Source organism: Procambarus clarkii, chromosome 73 (genome assembly GCF_040958095.1).
Source record: "Procambarus clarkii isolate CNS0578487 chromosome 73, FALCON_Pclarkii_2.0, whole genome shotgun sequence".
Taxonomy (NCBI): domain Eukaryota; kingdom Metazoa; phylum Arthropoda; class Malacostraca; order Decapoda; family Cambaridae; genus Procambarus; species Procambarus clarkii.
Genome location: NC_091222.1, coordinates 213,329 through 241,232, shown reverse-complemented (window position 1 = coordinate 241,232; position 27,904 = coordinate 213,329).

The window sequence follows — 27,904 nt, the reverse complement described above, 5'->3', positions numbered from 1 at the left end:
AACTGCAGGGCACAAATATTTGTGTGTCCCCTCCTGTAGCTGCCTCTGTTTCGACAGGTTCCCTGGATAGCTGGAATTGGCCTGGCCCTTGGAAAGTGGGGAAGGGGTGAAATCCGTTGGGCCCACGGATGGATACCTTGGATCCATGGACCTAGAGCAGGTCTAATCACCTGGGATTCGAACCCACGGTGGGAATAAGGGAGGAGATATGTGAAGGGGGGGGGGGGGAAGGATGTTTCCCTGGAACCAAACCTCACATAAACCCGGACACTCACACACACACACACACACCCTCACCCGAACACTTACAGGGGTACTCACACTCACACACACCCATAGACTGTGATAAGGGAGATCATCTGAGGGGACACAGATGGCCTCCTGGACCCACAGGTATAACCGGACACACACGCACCCGGACACTCACAGGGACACTCACACTCACACACACTCACCCGGACACTCACAGGGATATACACACTCACACACATCCATAGACACAAACTGTGATAAGGGAGACCATCTGAGGGGACACAGATGGCCTCCTGGACACACAAGTATATATCAATATTTAATTTATTATTTATTATTTAATTTTATTAAATAAGTAATCAAATTAATGTTTTTTAATAAATTATTATTTTATTAAATTATTAAATAATTATATTAATAAAACAAATTAAATTAAATTTAATAATTAAATATTTATTATTTAATTTACAAATATGACAGATTTTTTTTAATATATATATATATATATATATATATATATATATATATATATATATATATATATATATATATATATATATATATATATATATATATATATATATATATATATATATATATATATATATATATATATATATATATATACATGCGAACAAGCCTTAATGGTCCCCAGGACTATATGCAACTGAAAACTCACAAGCCAGAAGTGACTCGAACCCATACTGCCAGGAGCAATGCAACTGGTATGTACAGGACGCCTTAATCCGCTTGTGTCAATTTTAAAGGAATATATTAGTGAATATTTATTTATGTATATATATATATATATATATATATATATATATATATATATATATATATATATATATATATATATATATATATATATGTATATCACGAAAATAAACACGTGATTAAGAATGTGACAATGTCAGACCACGGAGGAAAATGAAACAGGAATTTCCTTAAGTACTTTCGTATATTAAATGCATCTTCAGAAGGAATCAAATACATCTTCCTTCTGAAGATGTATTTAATATACGAAAGTACTTAAGGAAATTCCTGTTTCATTTTCTTCCGTGGTCTGACATTGTCATATATATATATATATATATATATATATATATATATATATATATATATATATATATATATATATATATATATATATATATATATATATATATATATATATATAAAGAGAATGTCTGTCTATGTTATGAGGCCACATGCTGGAGGCTGCAGCCATACACAGATTTATTTTAAAATTATTTATTAATATATTATTAAGGCTTATTATTACTAAATTAATGTATTTGTAGAGGGAATGGTCTGGGGTAGGGAACGGGCATAGGTTGGCCAGTGTTGACTTTAGCTAAAGGATTTAGGAATAATTATTAATTATTCTTATCACTCCCCCCCCCTACCAATTTAATTAAAGTTAATTGTAAAATAATGCTTGAGATGGCTGAAGACTTTTTCGTACTTAGAAAAAACCTAAATTAAACACATAAAGAAGTTTATTGGTCCTGGTTTAAGTTAGAGGAAGAGGTGCAAAGGTTGTGGTGGGGGGGGGGGAGGATACGGGATTTAGAGGTGGAATGAAGAGAGGGAACAGGGGAAGTGGTGCAGGTGAAACAGGGAGGAAGAGGGGGGAACAGGGGGTGCTGTACAGGTGAAACAGGGATGGGGATGGGGGAACAGGGGGAGTGGTGCAGGTGAAACAGGGAGGAAGAGGGGGGAACAGGGGGGAGTGGTGCAGGTGAAACAGGGATGGGGGAACAGGGGGAGTGGTGCAGGTGAAACAGGGATGGGGATGGGGGAACAGGGGGAGTGGTGCAGGTGAAACAGGGATGGGGATGGGGGAACAGGGGGAGTGGTGCAGGTGAAACAGGGAGGAAGAGGGGGGAACAGGGGGTGCTGTACAGGTGAAACAGGGATGGGGATGGGGGAACAGGGGGACTGGTGCAGGTGAAACAGGGATGAAGAGGGAGAAACAGGGGGGAGTGGTGCAGGTGAAACAGGGATGGGGTAACAGGGGGAGTGGTGCAGGTGAAACAGGGATGGGGATGGGGGAACAGGGAGAGTGGTGCAGGTGAAACAGGGATGGGGATGGGGGAACAGGGGGAGTGGTGCAGGTGAAACAGGGATGGGGATGGGGGAACAGGGGGAGTGGTGCAGGTGAAACAAGGATGGGGATGGGGGAGCAGGGGGAGTGGTGCAGATGAAACAGGGATGCAGAGGGAGAAACAGGGGGGAGTGGTGCAGGTGAAACAGGGATGGGGGAACAGGGGGGAGTGGTGCAGGTGAAACAGGGATTAAAGGAAAATTTATATAAGTAGATAGATGGATGTTTACATTGATTGCTAAATATATACATTGACGGATATAGGGATGCATAGATGCATCCGTCTATCTGATGGATGGAAAGACATATGAGTAGATGGATGGATAGACAGAAGAGTTGATAGACGGATAAATGGAATATAAATGTATATAATGATAAATGGTTGGTTTATGGGAAGATAGATTGATGGATTGACAGATATAAGTAGATAGGTAGATGGATCCATTGATGGATTCATTTGTGCTTATCTCTTGAGGTTCTTCTTGAGATGATTTCGGGGCTTTAGTGTCCCCGCGGTCCGGTCCTCGACCAGGCCTCCACCCCCAGAAAGCAGCCCGTGACAGCTAACTAACACCCAGGTACCTGTTTTACTGCAAGGTAACAGGGGCACAGGGTGAAAGAAACTCTGCCCATTGTTTCTCGGCGGCGCCCGGAATCGAACCCGGGACCACACGATCACAAGTCCAGTGTCCAGTGTGCTGTCCGCTCGGCCGACTGGCTCCCCGGTCGGAGGGGAGCCGGTGAACAGGCGAATCAGGTTAAAGAATATCTGTCGATTTGCTATTGCATCAACTGAGATTCGATATGGGACCATTAGGATTATAACCAACGAACTCTCTCCGTTTAGACGGTAGGCCTCCAGTTTGTGTGTGTGTGTGTGTAATTACCTAAGTGTAGTTACAGGATGAGAGCTACGCTCGTGGTGTCCCGTCTTCCCAGCACTCTTTGTCATATAACGCTCTGAAACTACTGACGGTCTTGGCCTCCACCACCTTCTCACTTAACTTGTTCCAACCGTCTACCACTCTATTTGCGAAGGTGAATTTTCTTATATTTCTTCGGCATCTGTGTTTAGCTTGTTTAAATCTATGACCTCTTGTTCTTGAAGTGCCAGGTCTCAGGAAATCTTCCCTGTCGATTTTATCAATTCCTGTTACTATTTTGTATGTAGTGATCATATCACCTCTTTTTCTTCTGTCTTCTAGTTTTGGCATGTTTGTGTGTGTGTGTGTGTGTGTGTGTGTGTGTGCGTGTGTGTGTGTGTGTGTGTGTGTTAGAGAGAAATAGATGTAGTAGATATAAAAAAAGGAAAAATACATATATTTGATAGGCGGGGTCCAAGAGCTAATAACTCGATTCTGCAGATACATATAGTAAATACAAGGAGAAAATAAATACACACACACACACACACACATTAATTGATAATGGACTGTTTTGTGTGCGTATCCATGTGTACTATTGTCAAGACCGACAGACACGTGAAGCTATGTGTGTGTATGTGTACCTGTAATTGAACTGACATGTGTACGGTAATTATCTGTATGTGTCCATTTTAAAGGTACACATTAGTGAATGTGTATTTATGTAAATTGATTGACATATGTACGTGTGCGCGCGATTAGTGTTACTGTAATTTATATGGTTAACATTTATACGTTTGAATGACATAGTTTCCCATTATTGTCACATTTTTTGTTACATGTCTACTATTGTCAAGATGGACAGACACGTCCAGCTATGAGTGTTTATGTGTACCAGTAATTGAACTGACATGTGTACTGCAACTATCTGCGTGTGTCCATTTTAAAGGAATATATTAGTGAATGTTTATTTATGTAAATTGATTGGAATATGTATGTGGACGCTCGGTTAGTGTTACTGTAATTTATATGGTTAACGTTTGAATGACATAGTTTCCCCTCATTGTCACATTTTTTGTTACTATTTCGCTGTTCACTCTCACTCTCTCTGAATCCCGTGGACTAATTGTGCTCACGTGTGTTTGTGTAGGGTAATGGAACCATATACTTTTCACACAATAATTTGCAACTATTTGCTAAGAAACATTTCAAAAGATCATCTAAGCTTCTAATAAGTGTTCTTTTTCCTAACATACAAGTCAATCACACAGTACCTAACCTCAGTCAGAAACACTTTTCTTACTATATCTCGCAACGTCTTTTGCATATATATCCTATCTTAAATAATTAACAGTTTTAATTCATAACTGGCAACCCCCCTCCCATCCAAAGCTTTCAAAGCCACCAAACATCATTCCTTTCCCTTAACCTCTCCCAAATTATCTTTTGCACCAATTCACAAACTAGGGGGCTTCATAGCTGAGTGGACGTCGCTCTCGACTCGTAATCGTAGCTCATTCGATCCCCCGGTGATGGAACAAACAGAAATCAGCAGAGTTTCTATCATTCTGATGCCCCTGTTACCTAGCATTAAATATGTACCTGGGCGTTAGACAGCTGTTGCGGGCTGCTTCCTGGGTGTGTGTGTGTGGAATGTTTTTTATTAGTTAGTAATAATTGATTGATTGGCAGTTGAGAGGCGGGCCGAAAGAGTAGAGCTCAACCCTCGCAAGCACAACTAGGTGAACACAACTAGATAAATACTAACCAACCACGATCTCGACAATCCATTACACACACAACCCCCCCCCAACTCCCCAAATCGTTCTACCTAAGTCAATAAAAAATTAAAACAAATCAATTAATTCACCAAAAATACTAACTATAAATAAAGGAACCAAATTTGAGACATACAGCGACTCCAGCGTGGTCTAGTCGGAAGAGAACGTGTTCTCATCTGGATAGATTGCGATCGAGTCTGTCGGAACGGGTGTGTAACTGCAGGGCACAAATATTTGTGTGTCCCCTCCTGTAGCTGCCTCTGTTTCGACAGGTTCCCTGGATAGCTGGAATTGGCCTGGCCCTTGGAAAGTGGGGAAGGGGTGAAATCCGTTGGGCCCACGGATGGATACCTTGGATCCATGGACCTAGAGCAGGTCTAATCACCTGGGATTCGAACCCACGGTGGGAATAAGGGAGGAGATATGTGAAGGGGGGGGGGGGGAAGGATGTTTCCCTGGAACCAAACCTCACATAAACCCGGACACTCACACACACACACACACACCCTCACCCGAACACTTACAGGGGTACTCACACTCACACACACCCATAGACTGTGATAAGGGAGATCATCTGAGGGGACACAGATGGCCTCCTGGACCCACAGGTATAACCGGACACACACGCACCCGGACACTCACAGGGACACTCACACTCACACACACTCACCCGGACACTCACAGGGATATACACACTCACACACATCCATAGACACAAACTGTGATAAGGGAGACCATCTGAGGGGACACAGATGGCCTCCTGGACACACAAGTATATATCAATATTTAATTTATTATTTATTATTTAATTTTATTAAATAAGTAATCAAATTAATGTTTTTTAATAAATTATTATTTTATTAAATTATTAAATAATTATATTAATAAAACAAATTAAATTAAATTTAATAATTAAATATTTATTATTTAATTTACAAATATGACAGATTTTTTTTAAATATATATATATATATATATATATATATATATATATATATATATATATATATATATATATATATATATATATATATATATATATATATATATATATATATATATATATATATATATATATATATATATATATATATATATATATACATGCGAACAAGCCTTAATGGTCCCCAGGACTATATGCAACTGAAAACTCACAAGCCAGAAGTGACTCGAACCCATACTGCCAGGAGCAATGCAACTGGTATGTACAGGACGCCTTAATCCGCTTGTGTCAATTTTAAAGGAATATATTAGTGAATATTTATTTATGTATATATATATATATATATATATATATATATATATATATATATATATATATATATATATATATATATATATATATATATGTATATCACGAAAATAAACACGTGATTAAGAATGTGACAATGTCAGACCACGGAGGAAAATGAAACAGGAATTTCCTTAAGTACTTTCGTATATTAAATGCATCTTCAGAAGGAATCAAATACATCTTCCTTCTGAAGATGTATTTAATATACGAAAGTACTTAAGGAAATTCCTGTTTCATTTTCTTCCGTGGTCTGACATTGTCATATATATATATATATATATATATATATATATATATATATATATATATATATATATATATATATATATATATATATATATATATATATATATATATATATATATATATATATACATGCGAACAAGCCTTAATGGTCCCCAGGACTATATGCAACTGAAAACTCACAAGCCAGAAGTGACTCGAACCCATACTGCCAGGAGCAATGCAACTGGTATGTACAGGACGCCTTAATCCGCTTGTGTCAATTTTAAAGGAATATATTAGTGAATATTTATTTATGTATATATATATATATATATATATATATATATATATATATATATATATATATATATATATATATATATATATATATATATATATATATATATGTATATCACGAAAATAAACACGTGATTAAGAATGTGACAATGTCAGACCACGGAGGAAAATGAAACAGGAATTTCCTTAAGTACTTTCGTATATTAAATGCATCTTCAGAAGGAATCAAATACATCTTCCTTCTGAAGATGTATTTAATATACGAAAGTACTTAAGGAAATTCCTGTTTCATTTTCTTCCGTGGTCTGACATTGTCATATATATATATATATATATATATATATATATATATATATATATATATATATATATATATATATATATATATATATATATATATATATATATATATATATATATATATATATATATATATATATATATATATATATATATATATATATATATATATATATATATATAAAGAGAATGTCTGTCTATGTTATGAGGCCACATGCTGGAGGCTGCAGCCATACACAGATTTATTTTAAAATTTATTTATTAATATATTATTAAGGCTTATTATTACTAAATTAATGTATTTGTAGAGGGAATGGTCTGGGGTAGGGAACGGGCATAGGTTGGCCAGTGTTGACTTTAGCTAAAGGATTTAGGAATAATTATTAATTATTCTTATCACTCCCCCCCCCCCTACCAATTTAATTAAAGTTAATTGTAAAATAATGCTTGAGATGGCTGAAGACTTTTTCGTACTTAGAAAAAACCTAAATTAAACACATAAAGAAGTTTATTGGTCCTGGTTTAAGTTAGAGGAAGAGGTGCAAAGGTTGTGGTGGGGGGGGGGGGGGGGAGGATACGGGATTTAGAGGTGGAATGAAGAGAGGGAACAGGGGAAGTGGTGCAGGTGAAACAGGGAGGAAGAGGGGGGAACAGGGGGTGCTGTACAGGTGAAACAGGGATGGGGATGGGGGAACAGGGGGAGTGGTGCAGGTGAAACAGGGAGGAAGAGGGGGGAACAGGGGGGAGTGGTGCAGGTGAAACAGGGATGGGGGAACAGGGGGAGTGGTGCAGGTGAAACAGGGATGGGGATGGGGGAACAGGGGGAGTGGTGCAGGTGAAACAGGGATGGGGATGGGGGAACAGGGGGAGTGGTGCAGGTGAAACAGGGAGGAAGAGGGGGGAACAGGGGGTGCTGTACAGGTGAAACAGGGATGGGGATGGGGGAACAGGGGGACTGGTGCAGGTGAAACAGGGATGAAGAGGGAGAAACAGGGGGGAGTGGTGCAGGTGAAACAGGGATGGGGTAACAGGGGGAGTGGTGCAGGTGAAACAGGGATGGGGATGGGGGAACAGGGAGAGTGGTGCAGGTGAAACAGGGATGGGGATGGGGGAACAGGGGGAGTGGTGCAGGTGAAACAGGGATGGGGATGGGGGAACAGGGGGAGTGGTGCAGGTGAAACAAGGATGGGGATGGGGGAGCAGGGGGAGTGGTGCAGATGAAACAGGGATGCAGAGGGAGAAACAGGGGGGAGTGGTGCAGGTGAAACAGGGATGGGGGAACAGGGGGGAGTGGTGCAGGTGAAACAGGGATTAAAGGAAAATTTATATAAGTAGATAGATGGATGTTTACATTGATTGCTAAATATATACATTGACGGATATAGGGATGCATAGATGCATCCGTCTATCTGATGGATGGAAAGACATATGAGTAGATGGATGGATAGACAGAAGAGTTGATAGACGGATAAATGGAATATAAATGTATATAATGATAAATGGTTGGTTTATGGGAAGATAGATTGATGGATTGACAGATATAAGTAGATAGGTAGATGGATCCATTGATGGATTCATTTGTGCTTATCTCTTGAGGTTCTTCTTGAGATGATTTCGGGGCTTTAGTGTCCCCGCGGTCCGGTCCTCGACCAGGCCTCCACCCCCAGAAAGCAGCCCGTGACAGCTAACTAACACCCAGGTACCTGTTTTACTGCAAGGTAACAGGGGCACAGGGTGAAAGAAACTCTGCCCATTGTTTCTCGGCGGCGCCCGGAATCGAACCCGGGACCACACGATCACAAGTCCAGTGTCCAGTGTGCTGTCCGCTCGGCCGACTGGCTCCCCGGTCGGAGGGGAGCCGGTGAACAGGCGAATCAGGTTAAAGAATATCTGTCGATTTGCTATTGCATCAACTGAGATTCGATATGGGACCATTAGGATTATAACCAACGAACTCTCTCCGTTTAGACGGTAGGCCTCCAGTTTGTGTGTGTGTGTGTGTAATTACCTAAGTGTAGTTACAGGATGAGAGCTACGCTCGTGGTGTCCCGTCTTCCCAGCACTCTTTGTCATATAACGCTCTGAAACTACTGACGGTCTTGGCCTCCACCACCTTCTCACTTAACTTGTTCCAACCGTCTACCACTCTATTTGCGAAGGTGAATTTTCTTATATTTCTTCGGCATCTGTGTTTAGCTTGTTTAAATCTATGACCTCTTGTTCTTGAAGTGCCAGGTCTCAGGAAATCTTCCCTGTCGATTTTATCAATTCCTGTTACTATTTTGTATGTAGTGATCATATCACCTCTTTTTCTTCTGTCTTCTAGTTTTGGCATGTTTGTGTGTGTGTGTGTGTGTGTGTGTGTGTGTGCGTGTGTGTGTGTGTGTGTGTGTGTGTTAGAGAGAAATAGATGTAGTAGATATAAAAAAAGGAAAAATACATATATTTGATAGGCGGGGTCCAAGAGCTAATAACTCGATTCTGCAGATACATATAGTAAATACAAGGAGAAAATAAATACACACACACACACACACACATTAATTGATAATGGACTGTTTTGTGTGCGTATCCATGTGTACTATTGTCAAGACCGACAGACACGTGAAGCTATGTGTGTGTATGTGTACCTGTAATTGAACTGACATGTGTACGGTAATTATCTGTATGTGTCCATTTTAAAGGTACACATTAGTGAATGTGTATTTATGTAAATTGATTGACATTTGTACGTGTGCGCGCGATTAGTGTTACTGTAATTTATATGGTTAACATTTATACGTTTGAATGACATAGTTTCCCATTATTGTCACATTTTTGTTACATGTCTACTATTGTCAAGATGGACAGACACGTCCAGCTATGAGTGTTTATGTGTACCAGTAATTGAACTGACATGTGTACTGCAACTATCTGCGTGTGTCCATTTTAAAGGAATATATTAGTGAATGTTTATTTATGTAAATTGATTGGAATATGTATGTGGACGCTCGGTTAGTGTTACTGTAATTTATATGGTTAACGTTTGAATGACATAGTTTCCCCTCATTGTCACATTTTTGTTACTATTTCGCTGTTCACTCTCACTCTCTCTGAATCCCGTGGACTAATTGTGCTCACGTGTGTTTGTGTAGGGTAATGGAACCATATACTTTTCACACAATAATTTGCAACTATTTGCTAAGAAACATTTCAAAAGATCATCTAAGCTTCTAATAAGTGTTCTTTTTCCTAACATACAAGTCAATCACACAGTACCTAACCTCAGTCAGAAACACTTTTCTTACTATATCTCGCAACGTCTTTTGCATATATATCCTATCTTAAATAATTAACAGTTTTAATTCATAACTGGCAACCCCCCTCCCATCCAAAGCTTTCAAAGCCACCAAACATCATTCCTTTCCCTTAACCTCTCCCAAATTATCTTTTGCACCAATTCACAAACTAGGGGGCTTCATAGCTGAGTGGACGTCGCTCTCGACTCGTAATCGTAGCTCATTCGATCCCCCGGTGATGGAACAAACAGAAATCAGCAGAGTTTCTATCATTCTGATGCCCCTGTTACCTAGCATTAAATATGTACCTGGGCGTTAGACAGCTGTTGCGGGCTGCTTCCTGGGTGTGTGTGTGTGGAATGTTTTTTATTAGTTAGTAATAATTGATTGATTGGCAGTTGAGAGGCGGGCCGAAAGAGTAGAGCTCAACCCTCGCAAGCACAACTAGGTGAACACAACTAGATAAATACTAACCAACCACGATCTCGACAATCCATTACACACACAACCCCCCCCCCCCCCCAACTCCCCAAATCGTTCTACCTAAGTCAATAAAAAATTAAAACAAATCAATTAATTCACCAAAAATACTAACTATAAATAAAGGAACCAAATTTGAGACATACAGCGACTCCAGCGTGGTCTAGTCGGAAGAGAACGTGTTCTCATCTGGATAGATTGCGATCGAGTCTGTCGGAACGGGTGTGTAACTGCAGGGCACAAATATTTGTGTGTCCCCTCCTGTAGCTGCCTCTGTTTCGACAGGTTCCCTGGATAGCTGGAATTGGCCTGGCCCTTGGAAAGTGGGGAAGGGGTGAAATCCGTTGGGCCCACGGATGGATACCTTGGATCCATGGACCTAGAGCAGGTCTAATCACCTGGGATTCGAACCCACGGTGGGAATAAGGGAGGAGATATGTGAAGGGGGGGGGGGGGAAGGATGTTTCCCTGGAACCAAACCTCACATAAACCCGGACACTCACACACACACACACACACCCTCACCCGAACACTTACAGGGGTACTCACACTCACACACACCCATAGACTGTGATAAGGGAGATCATCTGAGGGGACACAGATGGCCTCCTGGACCCACAGGTATAACCGGACACACACGCACCCGGACACTCACAGGGACACTCACACTCACTCACACTCACCCGGACACTCACAGGGATATACACACTCACACACATCCATAGACACAAACTGTGATAAGGGAGACCATCTGAGGGGACACAGATGGCCTCCTGGACACACAAGTATATATCAATATTTAATTTATTATTTATTATTTAATTTAATTAAATAAGTAATCAAATTAATGTTTTTTAATAAATTATTATTTTATTAAATTATTAAATAATTATATTAATAAAACAAATTAAATTAAATTAATAATTAAATATTTATTATTTAATTTACAAATATGACAGATTTTTTTTAAATATATATATATATATATATATATATATATATATATATATATATATATATATATATATATATATATATATATATATATATATATATATATACATGCGAACAAGCCTTAATGGTCCCCAGGACTATATGCAACTGAAAACTCACAAGCCAGAAGTGACTCGAACCCATACTGCCAGGAGCAATGCAACTGGTATGTACAGGACGCCTTAATCCGCTTGTGTCAATTTTAAAGGAATATATTAGTGAATATTTATTTATGTATATATATATATATATATATATATATATATATATATATATATATATATATATATATATATATATAATTAGTCCTGGGGACCATTCAGGCTTGTTTGCATATATATATATATATATATATATATATATATATATATATATATATATATATATATATATATATATATGTATATCACGAAAATAAACAAGTGATTAAGAATGTGACAATGTCAGACCACGGAGGAAAATGAAACAGGAATTTCCTTAAGTACTTTTGTATATTAAATACATCTTCAGAACGAATCAAATACATCTTCCTTCTGAAGATGTATTTAATATACGAAAGTACTTAAGGAAATTCCTGTTTCATTTTCTTCCGTGGTCTGACATTGTCATATATATATATATATATATATATATATATATATATATATATATATATATATATATATATATATATATATATATATATATATATATATATATATATATATATATATATATATATATATATATATATATATATATATATATATAAAGAGAATGTCTGTCTATGTTATGAGGCCACATGCTGGAGGCTGCAGCCATACACAGATTTATTTTAAAATTTATTTATTAATATATTATTAAGGCTTATTATTACTAAATTAATGTATTTGTAGAGGGAATGGTCTGGGGTAGGGAACGGGCATAGGTTGGCCAGTGTTGACTTTAGCTAAAGGATTTAGGAATAATTATTAATTATTCTTATCACTCCCCCCCCCCTACCAATTTAATTAAAGTTAATTGTAAAATAATGCTTGAGATGGCTGAAGACTTTTTCGTACTTAGAAAAAACCTAAATTAAACACATAAAGAAGTTTATTGGTCCTGGTTTAAGTTAGAGGAAGAGGTGCAAAGGTTGTGGTGGGGGGGGGGGGGAGGATACGGGATTTAGAGGTGGAATGAAGAGAGGGAACAGGGGGAGTGGTGCAGGTGAAACAGGGATGGGGATGGGGGAACAGGGGGAGTGGTGCAGGTGAAACAGGGAGGAAGAGGGGGGAACAGGGGGTGCTGTACAGGTGAAACAGGGATGGGGATGGGGGAACAGGGGGAGTGGTGCAGGTGAAACAGGGAGGAAGAGGGGGGAACAGGGGGGAGTGGTGCAGGTGAAACAGGGATGGGGGAACAGGGGGAGTGGTGCAGGTGAAACAGGGATGGGGATGGGGGAACAGGGGGAGTGGTGCAGGTGAAACAGGGATGGGGATGGGGGAACAGGGGGAGTGGTGCAGGTGAAACAGGGAGGAAGAGGGGGGAACAGGGGGTGCTGTACAGGTGAAACAGGGATGGGGATGGGGGAACAGGGGGACTGGTGCAGGTGAAACAGGGATGAAGAGGGAGAAACAGGGGGGGAGTGGTGCAGGTGAAACAGGGATGGGGTAACAGGGGGAGTGGTGCAGGTGAAACAGGGATGGGGATGGGGGAACAGGGAGAGTGGTGCAGGTGAAACAGGGATGGGGATGGGGGAACAGGGGGAGTGGTGCAGGTGAAACAAGGATGGGGATGGGGGAGCAGGGGAGTGGTGCAGATGAAACAGGGATGCAGAGGGAGAAACAGGGGGGAGTGGTGCAGGTGAAACAGGGATGGGGGAAGAGGGGGGAGTGGTGCAGGTGAAACAGGGATTAAAGGAAAATTTATATAAGTAGATAGATGGATGTTTACATTGATTGCTAAATATATACATTGACGGATATAGGGATGCATAGATGCATCCGTCTATCTGATGGATGGAAAGACATATGAGTAGATGGATGGATAGACAGAAGAGTTGATAGACGGATAAATGGAATATAAATATATATAATGATAAATGGTTGGTTTATGGGAAGATAGATTGATGGATTGACAGATATAAGTAGATAGGTAGATGGATCCATTGATGGATTCATTTGTGCTTATCTCTTGAGGTTCTTCTTGAGATGATTTCGGGGCTTTAGTGTCCCCGCGGTCCGGTCCTCGACCAGGCCTCCACCCCCAGAAAGCAGCCCGTGACAGCTAACTAACACCCAGGTACCTGTTTTACTGCAAGGTAACAGGGGCACAGGGTGAAAGAAACTCTGCCCATTGTTTCTCGGCGGCGCCCGGAATCGAACCCGGGACCACACGATCACAAGTCCAGTGTCCAGTGTGCTGTCCGCTCGGCCGACTGGCTCCCCGGTCGGAGGGGAGCCGGTGAACAGGCGAATCAGGTTAAAGAATATCTGTCGATTTGCTATTGCATCAACTGAGATTCGATATGGGACCATTAGGATTATAACCAACGAACTCTCTCCGTTTAGACGGTAGGCCTCCAGTTTGTGTGTGTGTGTGTGTAATTACCTAAGTGTAGTTACAGGATGAGAGCTACGCTCGTGGTGTCCCGTCTTCCCAGCACTCTTTGTCATATAACGCTCTGAAACTACTGACGGTCTTGGCCTCCACCACCTTCTCACTTAACTTGTTCCAACCGTCTACCACTCTATTTGCGAAGGTGAATTTTCTTATATTTCTTCGGCATCTGTGTTTAGCTTGTTTAAATCTATGACCTCTTGTTCTTGAAGTGCCAGGTCTCAGGAAATCTTCCCTGTCGATTTTATCAATTCCTGTTACTATTTTGTATGTAGTGATCATATCACCTCTTTTTCTTCTGTCTTCTAGTTTTGGCATGTTTGTTTGTGTGTGTGTGTGTGTGTGTGTGTGTGTGTGTGTGTGTGTGTGTGTGTGTGTGTGTTAGAGAGAAATAGATGTAGTAGATATAAAAAAAGGAAAATACATATATTTGATAGGCGGGGTCCAAGAGCTAATAACTCGATTCTGCAGATACATATAGTAAATACAAGGAGAAAATAAATACACACACACACACACACACATTAATTGATAATGGACTGTTTTGTGTGCGTATCCATGTGTACTATTGTCAAGACCGACAGACACGTGAAGCTATGTGTGTGTATGTGTACCTGTAATTGAACTGACATGTGTACGGTAATTATCTGTATGTGTCCATTTTAAAGGTACACATTAGTGAATGTGTATTTATGTAAATTGATTGACATATGTACGTGTGCGCGCGATTAGTGTTACTGTAATTTATATGGTTAACATTTATACGTTTGAATGACATAGTTTCCCATTATTGTCACATTTTTTGTTACATGTCTACTATTGTCAAGATGGACAGACACGTCCAGCTATGAGTGTTTATGTGTACCAGTAATTGAACTGACATGTGTACTGCAACTATCTGCGTGTGTCCATTTTAAAGGAATATATTAGTGAATGTTTATTTATGTAAATTGATTGGAATATGTATGTGGACGCTCGGTTAGTGTTACTGTAATTTATATGGTTAACGTTTGAATGACATAGTTTCCCCTCATTGTCACATTTTTTGTTACTATTTCGCTGTTCACTCTCACTCTCTCTGAATCCCGTGGACTAATTGTGCTCACGTGTGTTTGTGTAGGGTAATGGAACCATATACTTTTCACACAATAATTTGCAACTATTTGCTAAGAAACATTTCAAAAGATCATCTAAGCTTCTAATAAGTGTTCTTTTTCCTAACATACAAGTCAATCACACAGTACCTAACCTCAGTCAGAAACACTTTTCTTACTATATCTCGCAACGTCTTTTGCATATATATCCTATCTTAAATAATTAACAGTTTTAATTCATAACTGGCAACCCCCCTCCCATCCAAAGCTTTCAAAGCCACCAAACATCATTCCTTTCCCTTAACCTCTCCCAAATTATCTTTTGCACCAATTCACAAACTAGGGGGCTTCATAGCTGAGTGGACGTCGCTCTCGACTCGTAATCGTAGCTCATTCGATCCCCCGGTGATGGAACAAACAGAAATCAGCAGAGTTTCTATCATTCTGATGCCCCTGTTACCTAGCATTAAATATGTACCTGGGCGTTAGACAGCTGTTGCGGGCTGCTTCCTGGGTGTGTGTGTGTGGAATGTTTTTTATTAGTTAGTAATAATTGATTGATTGGCAGTTGAGAGGCGGGCCGAAAGAGTAGAGCTCAACCCTCGCAAGCACAACTAGGTGAACACAACTAGATAAATACTAACCAACCACGATCTCGACAATCCATTACACACACAACCCCCCCCCCCCCCAACTCCCCAAATCGTTCTACCTAAGTCAATAAAAATTAAAACAAATCAATTAATTCACCAAAAATACTAACTATAAATAAAGGAACCAAATTTGAGACATACAGCGACTCCAGCGTGGTCTAGTCGGAAGAGAACGTGTTCTCATCTGGATAGATTGCGATCGAGTCTGTCGGAACGGGTGTGTAACTGCAGGGCACAAATATTTGTGTGTCCCCTCCTGTAGCTGCCTCTGTTTCGACAGGTTCCCTGGATAGCTGGAATTGGCCTGGCCCTTGGAAAGTGGGGAAAGGGTGAAATCCGTTGGGCCCACGGATGGATACCTTGGATCCATGGACCTAGAGCAGGTCTAATCACCTGGGATTCGAACCCACGGTGGGAATAAGGGAGGAGATATGTGAAGGGGGGGGGGGGGGGGAAGGATGTTTCCCTGGAACCAAACCTCACATAAACCCGGACACTCACACACACACACACACACCCTCACCCGAACACTTACAGGGGTACTCACACTCACACACACCCATAGACTGTGATAAGGGAGATCATCTGAGGGGACACAGATGGCCTCCTGGACCCACAGGTATAACCGGACACACACGCACCCGGACACTCACAGGGACACTCACACTCACTCACACTCACCCGGACACTCACAGGGATATACACACTCACACACATCCATAGACACAAACTGTGATAAGGGAGACCATCTGAGGGGACACAGATGGCCTCCTGGACACACAAGTATATATCAATATTTAATTTATTATTTATTATTTAATTTAATTAAATAAGTAATCAAATTAATGTTTTTTAATAAATTATTATTTTATTAAATTATTAAATAATTATATTAATAAAACAAATTAAATTAAATTTAATAATTAAATATTTATTATTTAATTTACAAATATGACAGATTTTTTTTAAATATATATATATATATATATATATATAATATATATATATATATATATATATATATATATATATATATATATATATATATATATATATATATATATATACATGCGAACAAGCCTTAATGGTCCCCAGGACTATATGCAACTGAAAACTCACAAGCCAGAAGTGACTCGAACCCATACTGCCAGGAGCAATGCAACTGGTATGTACAGGACGCCTTAATCCGCTTGTGTCAATTTTAAAGGAATATATTAGTGAATATTTATTTATGTATATATATATATATATATATATATATATATATATATATATATATATATATATATATATATATATATATATATATATATATATATAATTAGTCCTGGGGACCATTCAGGCTTGTTTGCATATATAATATATATATATATATATATATATATATATATATATATATATATATATATATATATATATATATATATATATGTATATCACGAAAATAAACAAGTGATTAAGAATGTGACAATGTCAGACCACGGAGGAAAATGAAACAGGAATTTCCTTAAGTACTTTTGTATATTAAATACATCTTCAGAACGAATCAAATACATCTTCCTTCTGAAGATGTATTTAATATACGAAAGTACTTAAGGAAATTCCTGTTTCATTTTCTTCCGTGGTCTGACATTGTCATATATATATATATATATATATATATATATATATATATATATATATATATATATATATATATATATATATATATATATATATATATATATATATATATAATATATATATATATATAATATATATATATATATATATATATATATATATATATATAAAGAGAATGTCTGTCTATGTTATGAGGCCACATGCTGGAGGCTGCAGCCATACACAGATTTATTTTAAAATTTATTTATTAATATATTATTAAGGCTTATTATTACTAAATTAATGTATTTGTAGAGGGAATGGTCTGGGGTAGGGAACGGGCATAGGTTGGCCAGTGTTGACTTTAGCTAAAGGATTTAGGAATAATTATTAATTATTCTTATCACTCCCCCCCCCTACCAATTTAATTAAAGTTAATTGTAAAATAATGCTTGAGATGGCTGAAGACTTTTTCGTACTTAGAAAAAAACCTAAATTAAACACATAAAGAAGTTTATTGGTCCTGGTTTAAGTTAGAGGAAGAGGTGCAAAGGTTGTGGTGGGGGGGGGGGAGAGGATACGGGATTTAGAGGTGGAATGAAGAGAGGGAACAGGGGGAGTGGTGCAGGTGAAACAGGGATGGGGATGGGGGAACAGGGGGAGTGGTGCAGGTGAAACAGGGAGGAAGAGGGGGGAACAGGGGGTGCTGTACAGGTGAAACAGGGATGGGGATGGGGGAACAGGGGGGAGTGGTGCAGGTGAAACAGGGGAGGAAGAGGGGGGAACAGGGGGGAGTGGTGCAGGTGAAACAGGGATGGGGGAACAGGGGGAGTGGTGCAGGTGAAACAGGGATGGGGATGGGGGAACCAGGGGAGTGGTGCAGGTGAAACAGGGATGGGGATGGGGAACAGGGGGAGTGGTGCAGGTGAAACAGGGAGGAAGAGGGGGGAACAGGGGTGCTGTACAGGTGAAACAGGGATGGGGATGGGGGAAACAGGGGGACTGGTGCAGGTGAAACAGGGATGAAGAGGGAGAAAACAGGGGGGGAGTGGTGCAGGTGAAACAGGGATGGGGTAACAGGGGGAGTGGTGCAGGTGAAACAGGGATGGGGATGGGGGAACAGGGAGAGTGGTGCAGGTGAAACAGGGATGGGGATGGGGGAACAGGGGGAGTGGTGCAGGTGAAACAAGGATGGGGATGGGGGAGCAGGGGGAGTGGTGCAGATGAAACAGGGATGCAGAGGGAGAAACAGGGGGAGTGGTGCAGGTGAAACAGGGATGGGGGAAGAGGGGGGAGTGGTGCAGGTGAAACAGGGATTAAAGGAAAATTATATAAGTAGATAGATGGATGTTTACATTGATTGCTAAATATATACATTGACGGATATAGGGATGCATAGATGCATCCGTCTATCTGATGGATGGAAAGACATATGAGTAGATGGATGGATAGACAGAAGAGTTGATAGACGGATAAATGGAATATAAATATATATAATGATAAATGGTTGGTTTATGGGAAGATAGATTGATGGATTGACAGATATAAGTAGATAGGTAGATGGATCCATTGATGGATTCATTTGTGCTTATCTCTTGAGGTTCTTCTTGAGATGATTTCGGGGCTTTAGTGTCCCCGCGGTCCGGTCCCTCGACCAGGCCTCCACCCCCAGAAAGCAGCCCGTGACAGCTAACTAACACCCAGGTACCTGTTTTACTGCAAGGTAACAGGGGCACAGGGTGAAAGAAACTCTGCCCATTGTTTCTCGGCGGCGCCCGGAATCGAACCCGGGACCACACGATCACAAGTCCAGTGTCCAGTGTGCTGTCCGCTCGGCCGACTGGCTCCCCGGTCGGAGGGGAGCCGGTGAACAGGCGAATCAGGTTAAAGAATATCTGTCGATTTGCTATTGCATCAACTGAGATTCGATATGGGACCATTAGGATTATAACCAACGAACTCTCTCCGTTTAGACGGTAGGCCTCAGTTTGTGTGTGTGTGTGTGTAATTACCTAAGTGTAGTTACAGGATGAGAGCTACGCTCGTGGTGTCCCGTCTTCCCAGCACTCTTTGTCATATAACGCTCTGAAACTACTGACGGTCTTGGCCTCCACCACCTTCTCACTTAACTTGTTCCAACCGTCTACCACTCTATTTGCGAAGGTGAATTTTCTTATATTTCTTCGGCATCTGTGTTTAGCTTGTTTAAATCTATGACCTCTTGTTCTTGAAGTGCCAGGTCTCAGGAAATCTTCCCTGTCGATTTTATCAATTCCTGTTACTATTTTGTATGTAGTGATCATATCACCTCTTTTTCTTCTGTCTTCTAGTTTTTGGCATGTTTGTGTGTGTGTGGTGTGTGTGTGTGTGTGTGTGTGTGTGTGTGTGTGTGTGTGTGTGTGTTAGAGAGAAATAGATGTAGTAGATATAAAAAAAAAAATACATATATTTGATAGGCGGGGTCCAAGAGCTAATAACTCGATTCTGCAGATACATATAGTAAATACAAGGAGAAAATAAATACACACACACACACACACACATTAATTGATAATGGACTGTTTTTGTGTGGCGTATCCATGTGTACTATTGTCAAGACCGACAGACACGTGAAGCTATGTGTGTGTATGTGTACCTGTAATTGAACTGACATGTGTACGGTAATTGATCTGTATGTGTCCATTTTAAGGTACACATTAGTGAATGTGTATTTATGTAAATTGATTGACATATGTACGTGTGCGCGCGATTAGTGTTACTGTAATTTATATGGTTAACATTTATACGTTTGAATGACATAGTTCCCATTATTGTCACATTTTTGTTACATGGTCTACTATTGTCAAGATGGACAGACACGTCCAGCTATGAGTGTTTATGTGTACCAGTAATTGAACTGACATGTGTACTGCAACTATCTGCGTGTGTCCATTTTAAAGGAATATATTAGTGAATGTTTATTTATGTAAATTGATTGGAAATATGTATGTGGACGCTCGGTTAGTGTTACTGTAATTTATATGGTTAACGTTTGAATGACATAGTTTTCCCCTCATTGTCACATTTTTTTGTTACTATTTCGCTGTTCACCTCTCACTCTCTCTGAATCCCGTGGACTAATTGTGCTCACGTGTGTTTGTGTAGGGTAATGGAACCATATACTTTTCACACAATAATTTGCAACTATTTGCTAAGAAACATTTCAAAGATCATCTAAGCTTCTAATAAGTGTTCCTTTTTCCTAACATACAAGTCAATCACACAGTACCTAACCTCAGTCAGAAACACTTTTCTTACTATATCTCGCAACGTCTTTTGCATATATATCCTATCTTAAATAATTAACAGTTTTAATTCATTAACTGGCAACCCCCCTCCCATCCAAAGCTTTCAAAGCCACCAAACATCATTCCTTTCCCTTAACCTCTCCCAAATTATCTTTTGCACCATTCACAAACTAGGGGGCTTCATAGCTGAGTGGACGTCGCTCTCGACTCGTAATCGTAGCTCATTCGATCCCCCGGTGATGGAACAAACGGAAATCAGCAGAGTTTCTATCATTCTGATGCCCCTGTTACCTAGCATTAAATATGTACCTGGGCGTTAGACAGCTGTTGCGGGCTGCTTCCTGGGTGTGTGTGTGTGGAATGTTTTTTATTAGTTAGTAATAATTGATTGATTGGCAGTTGAGAGGCGGGCCGAAAGAGTAGAGCTCAACCCTCGCAAGCACAACTAGGTGAACACAACTAGATAAATACTAACCAACCACGATCTCGACAATCCATTACACACACAACCCCCCCCCCCCCAACTCCCCAAATCGTTCTACCTAAGTCAATAAAAAATTAAAACAAATCAATTAATTCACCAAAAATACTAACTATAAATAAAGGAACCAAATTTGAGACATACAGCGACTCCAGCGTGGTCTAGTCGGAAGAGAACGTGTTCTCATCTGGATAGATTGCGATCGAGTCTGTCGGAACGGGTGTGTAACTGCAGGGCACAAATATTTGTGTGTCCCCTCCTGTAGCTGCCTCTGTTTCGACAGGTTCCCTGGATAGCTGGAATTGGCCTGGCCCTTGGAAAGTGGGGAAGGGGTGAAATCCGTTGGGCCCACGGATGGATACCTTGGATCCATGGACCTAGAGCAGGTCTAATCACCTGGGATTCGAACCCACGGTGGGAATAAGGGAGGAGATATGTGAAGGGGGGGGGGGAAGGATGTTTCCCTGGAACCAAACCTCACATAAACCCGGACACTCACACACACACACACACACCCTCACCCGAACACTTACAGGGGCACTCACACTCACACACACCCATAGACTGTGATAAGGGAGATCATCTGAGGGGACACAGATGGCCTCCTGGACCCACAGGTATAACCGGACACACACGCACCCGGACACTCACAGGGACACTCACACTCACACACACTCACCCGGACACTCACAGGGATATACACACTCACACACATCCATAGACACAAACTGTGATAAGGGAGACCATCTGAGGGGACACAGATGGCCTCCTGGACACACAAGTATATATCAATATTTAATTTATTATTTATTATTTAATTTATTAAATAAGTAATCAAATTAATGTTTTTTAATAAATTATTATTTTATTAAATTATTAAATAATTATATTAATAAAACAAATTAAATTAAATTTAATAATTAAATATTTATTATTTAATTTACAAATATGACAGATTTTTTTTAAATATATATATATATATATATATATATATATATATATATATATATATATATATATATATATATATATATATATATATATATATATATATATACATGCGAACAAGCCTTAATGGTCCCCAGGACTATATGCAACTGAAAACTCACATGCCAGAAGTGACTCGAACCCATACTGCCAGGAGCAATGCAACTGGTATGTACAGGACGCCTTAATCCGCTTGTGTCAATTTTAAAGGAATATATTAGTGAATATTTATTTATGTAATATATATATATATATATTATAATATATATATATATATATATATATTATATATATATATATATATATTAGTCCTGGGGACCATTCAGGCTTGTTTGATATATATATATATATATATATATATATATATATATATATATATATATATATATATATATATATATGTATATCACGAAAATAAACACGTGATTAAGAATGTGACAATGTCAGACCACGGAGGAAAATGAAACAGGAATTTCCTTAAGTACTTTTGTATATTAAATACATCTTCAGAACGAATCAAATACATCTTCCTTCTGAAGATGTATTTAATATACGAAAGTACTTAAGGAAATTCCTGTTTCATTTTCTTCCGTGGTCTGACATTGTCATATATATATATATATATATATATATATATATATATATATATATATTATATATATATATATATATATATATATATATATATATATATATATATATTATATATATATATATATATATATATATATAAAGAGAATGTCTGTCTATGTTATGAGGCCACATGCTGGAGGCTGCAGCCATACACAGATTTATTTTAAAATTTATTTATTAATATATTATTAAGGCTTATTATTACTAAATTAATGTATTTGTAGAGGGAATGGTCTGGGGTAGGGAACGGGCATAGGTTGGCCAGTGTTGACTTTAGCTAAAGGATTTAGGAATAATTATTAATTATTCTTATCACTCCCCCCCCCTACCAATTTAATTAAAGTTAATTGTAAAATAATGCTTGAGATGGCTGAAGACTTTTTCGTACTTAGAAAAAACCTAAATTAAACATAAAGAAGTTTATTGGTCCTGGTTTAAGTTAGAGGAAGAGGTGCAAAGGTTGTGGTGGGGGGGGGAGAGGATACGGGATTTAGAGGTGGAATGAAGAGAGGGAACAGGGGGAGTGGTGCAGGTGAACAGGGATGGGGATGGGGAACAGGGGAGTGGTGCAGGTGAAACAGGGAGGAAGAGGGGGAACAGGGGTGCTGTACAGGTGAAACAGGGATGGGGATGGGGGAACAGGGGGAGTGGTGCAGGTGAAACAGGGAGGAAGAGGGGGAACAGGGGGGTGGTGCAGGTGAAACAGGGATGGGGGAACAGGGGGAGTGGTGCAGGTGAAACAGGATGGGAGGGGGAACAGGGGGAGTGGTGCAGGTGAAACAGGGATGGGGATGGGGGAACAGGGGAGTGGTGCAGGTGAAACAGGGAGGAAGAGGGGGAACAGGGGGTGCTGTACAGGTGAAACAGGGATGGGGATGGGGGAACAGGGGGACTGGTGCAGGTGAAACAGGGATGAAGAGGGAGAAACAGGGGGGAGTGGCAGGTGAAACAGGGATGGGGTACAGGGGAGTGGTGCAGGTGAAACAGGGATGGGGATGGGGAACAGGGAGAGTGGTGCAGGTGAAACAGGATGGGGATGGGGGAACAGGGGAGTGGTGCAGGTGAAACAGGATGGGGATGGGGGAGCAGGGGAGTGGTGCAGATGAAACAGGGATGCAGAGGAGAACAGGGGGGAGTGGTGCAGGTGAAACAGGATGGGGAAGAGGGGGAGTGGTGCAGGTGAAACAGGATTAAAGGAAAATTTATATAAGTAGATAGATGGATGTTTACATTGATTGCTAAATATATACATTGACGGATATAGGGATGCATAGATGCATCCGTCTATCTGATGGATGGAAAGACATATGAGTAGATGGATAGACAGAAGAGTTGATAGACGGATAAATGGAATATAAATATATATAATGATAAATGGTTGGTTTATGGAAGATAGATTGATGGATTGACAGATATAAGTAGATAGGTAGATGGATCCATTGATGGATTCATTGTGCTTATCTCTTGAGGTTCTTCTTGAGATGATTTCGGGGCTTTAGTGTCCCCGCGTTCCGGTCCTCGACCAGGCCTCCACCCCCAGAAAGCAGCCCGTGACAGCTAACTAACACCCAGGTACCTGTTTTACTGCAAGGTAACAGGGCACAGGTGAAAGAAACTCTGCCCATTGTTTCTCGGCGGCGCCCGAATCGAACCCGGACCACACGATCACAAGTCCAGTGTCCAGTGTGCTGTCCGCTCGGCCGACTGGCTCCCCGGTCGGAGGGGAGCCGTGAACAGGCGAATCAGGTTAAAGAATATCTGTCGATTTGCTATTGCATCAACTGAGATTCGATATGGGACCATTAGGATTATAACCAACGAACTCTCTCCGTTTAGACGGTAGGCCTCCAGTTTGTGTGTGTGTGTGTGTAATTACCTAAGTGTAGTTACAGGATGAGAGCTACGCTCGTGGTGTCCCGTCTTCCCAGCACTCTTTGTCATATAACGCTCTGAAACTACTGACGGTCTTGGCCTCCACCACCTTCTCACTTAACTTGTTCCAACCTCTACCACTCTATTTGCGAAGGTGAATTTTCTTATATTTTCTTCGGCATCTGTGTTTAGCTTGTTTAAATCTATGACCTCTTGTTCTGAAGTGCCAGGTCTCAGAAATCTTCCCTGTCGATTTTATCAATTCCTGTTACTATTTTGTATGTAGTGATCATATCACCTCTTTTTCTTCTGTCTTCTAGTTTTGGCATGTTTGTGTGTGTTTGTGTGTGTGTGTGTGTGTGTGTGTGTGTGTGTGTGTGTGTGTGTGTTAGAGAGAAATAGATGTAGTAGATATAAAAAAGGAAAAATACATATTTGATAGGCGGGGTCCAAGAGCTAATAACTCGATTCTGCAGATACATATAGTAAATACAAGGAGAAAATAAATACACACACACACACACACATTAATTGATAATGGACTGTTTTGTGTGCGTCCATGTGTACTATTGTCAAGACCGACAGACACGTGAAGCTATGTGTGTGTATGTGTACCTGTAATTGAACTGACATGTGTACGGTATTATCTGTATGTGTCCATTTTAAGTACACATTAGTGAATGTGTATTTATGTAAATTGATTGACATATGTACGTGTGCGCGCGATTAGTGTTACTGTAATTTATATGGTTAACATTTATACGTTTGAATGACATAGTTTCCCATTATTGTCACATTTTTTGTTACATGTCTACTATTGTCAGATGGACAGACACGTCCAGCTATGAGTGTTTATGTGTACCAGTAATTGAACTGACATGTGTACTGCAACTATCTGCGTGTGTCCATTTAAAGGAATATATTAGTGAATGTTTATTTATGTAAATTGATTGGAATATGTATGTGGACGCTCGGTTAGTGTTACTGTAATTATATGGTTAACGTTTGAATGACTAGTTTCCCCTCATTGTCACATTTTTTGTTACTATTTCGCTGTTCACTCTCACTCTCTCTGAATCCCGTGGACTAATTGTGCTCACGTGTGTTTGTGTAGGGTAATGGAACCATATACTTTTCACACAATAATTTGCAACTATTTGCTAAGAAACATTTCAAAAGATCATCTAAGCTTCTAATAAGTGTTCTTTTCCTAACATACAAGTCAATCACACAGTACCTAACCTCAGTCAGAAACACTTTTCTTACTATATCTCGCAACGTCTTTTGCATATATATCCTATCTTAAATAATTAACAGTTTTAATTCATAACTGGCAACCCCCTCCCATCCAAAGCTTTCAAAGCCACCAAACATCATTCCTTTCCTTAACCTCTCCCAAATTATCTTTTGCACCAATTCACAAACTAGGGGGCTTCATAGCTGAGTGGACGTCGCTCTCGACTCGTAATCGTAGCTCATTCGATCCCCCGGTGATGGAACAAACGGAAATCAGCAGAGTTTCTATCATTCTGATGCCCCTGTTACTAGCATTAAATATGTACCTGGGCGTTAGACAGCTGTTGCGGGCTGCTTCCTGGGTGTGTGTGTGTGGAATGTTTTTATTAGTTAGTAATAATTGATTGATTGGCAGTTGAGAGGCGGGCCGAAAGAGTAGAGCTCAACCCTCGCAAGCACAACTAGGTGAACACAACTAGATAAATACTAACCAACCACGATCTCGACAATCCATTACACACACAACCCCCCCCCCCCAACTCCCCAAATCGTTCTACCTAAGTCAATAAAAATTAAAACAAATCAATTAATTCACCAAAAATACTAACTATAAATAAAGGAACCAAATTTGAGACATACAGCGACTCCAGCGTGGTCTAGTCGGAAGAGAACGTGTTCTCATCTGGATAGATTGCGATCGAGTCTGTCGGAACGGGTGTGTAACTGCAGGGCACAAATATTTGTGTGTCCCCTCCTGTAGCTGCCTCTGTTTCGACAGGTTCCCTGGATAGCTGGAATTGGCCTGGCCCTTGGAAAGTGGGGAAGGGTGAAATCCGTTGGGCCCACGGATGGATACCTTGGATCCATGGACCTAGAGCAGGTCTAATCACCTGGGATTCGAACCCACGGTGGGAATAAGGGAGGAGATATGTGAAGGGGGGGGGGGGAAGGATGTTTCCCTGGAACCAAACCTCACATAAACCCGGACACTCACACACACACACACACCCTCACCCGAACACTTACAGGGGTACTCACACTCACACACACCCATAGACTGTGATAAGGGAGATCATCTGAGGGGACACAGATGGCCTCCTGGACCCACAGGTATAACCGGACACACACGCACCCGGACACTCACAGGGACACTCACACTCACACACACTCACCCGGACACTCACAGGGATATACACACTCACACACATCCATAGACACAAACTGTGATAAGGGAGACCATCTGAGGGGACACAGATGGCCTCCTGGACACACAAGTATATATCAATATTTAATTTATTATTTATTATTTAATTTTATTAAATAAGTAATCAAATTAATGTTTTTTAATAAATTATTATTTTTAAATTATTAAATAATTATATTAATAAAACAAATTAAATTAAATTTAATAATTAAATATTTATTATTTAATTTACAAATATGACAGATTTTTTTTAATATATATATATATATATTATATATATATATATATATATATATATATATATATATATATATATATATATAATATATATATATATATATATACATGCGAACAAGCCTTAATGGTCCCCAGGACTATATGCAACTGAAAACTCACAAGCCA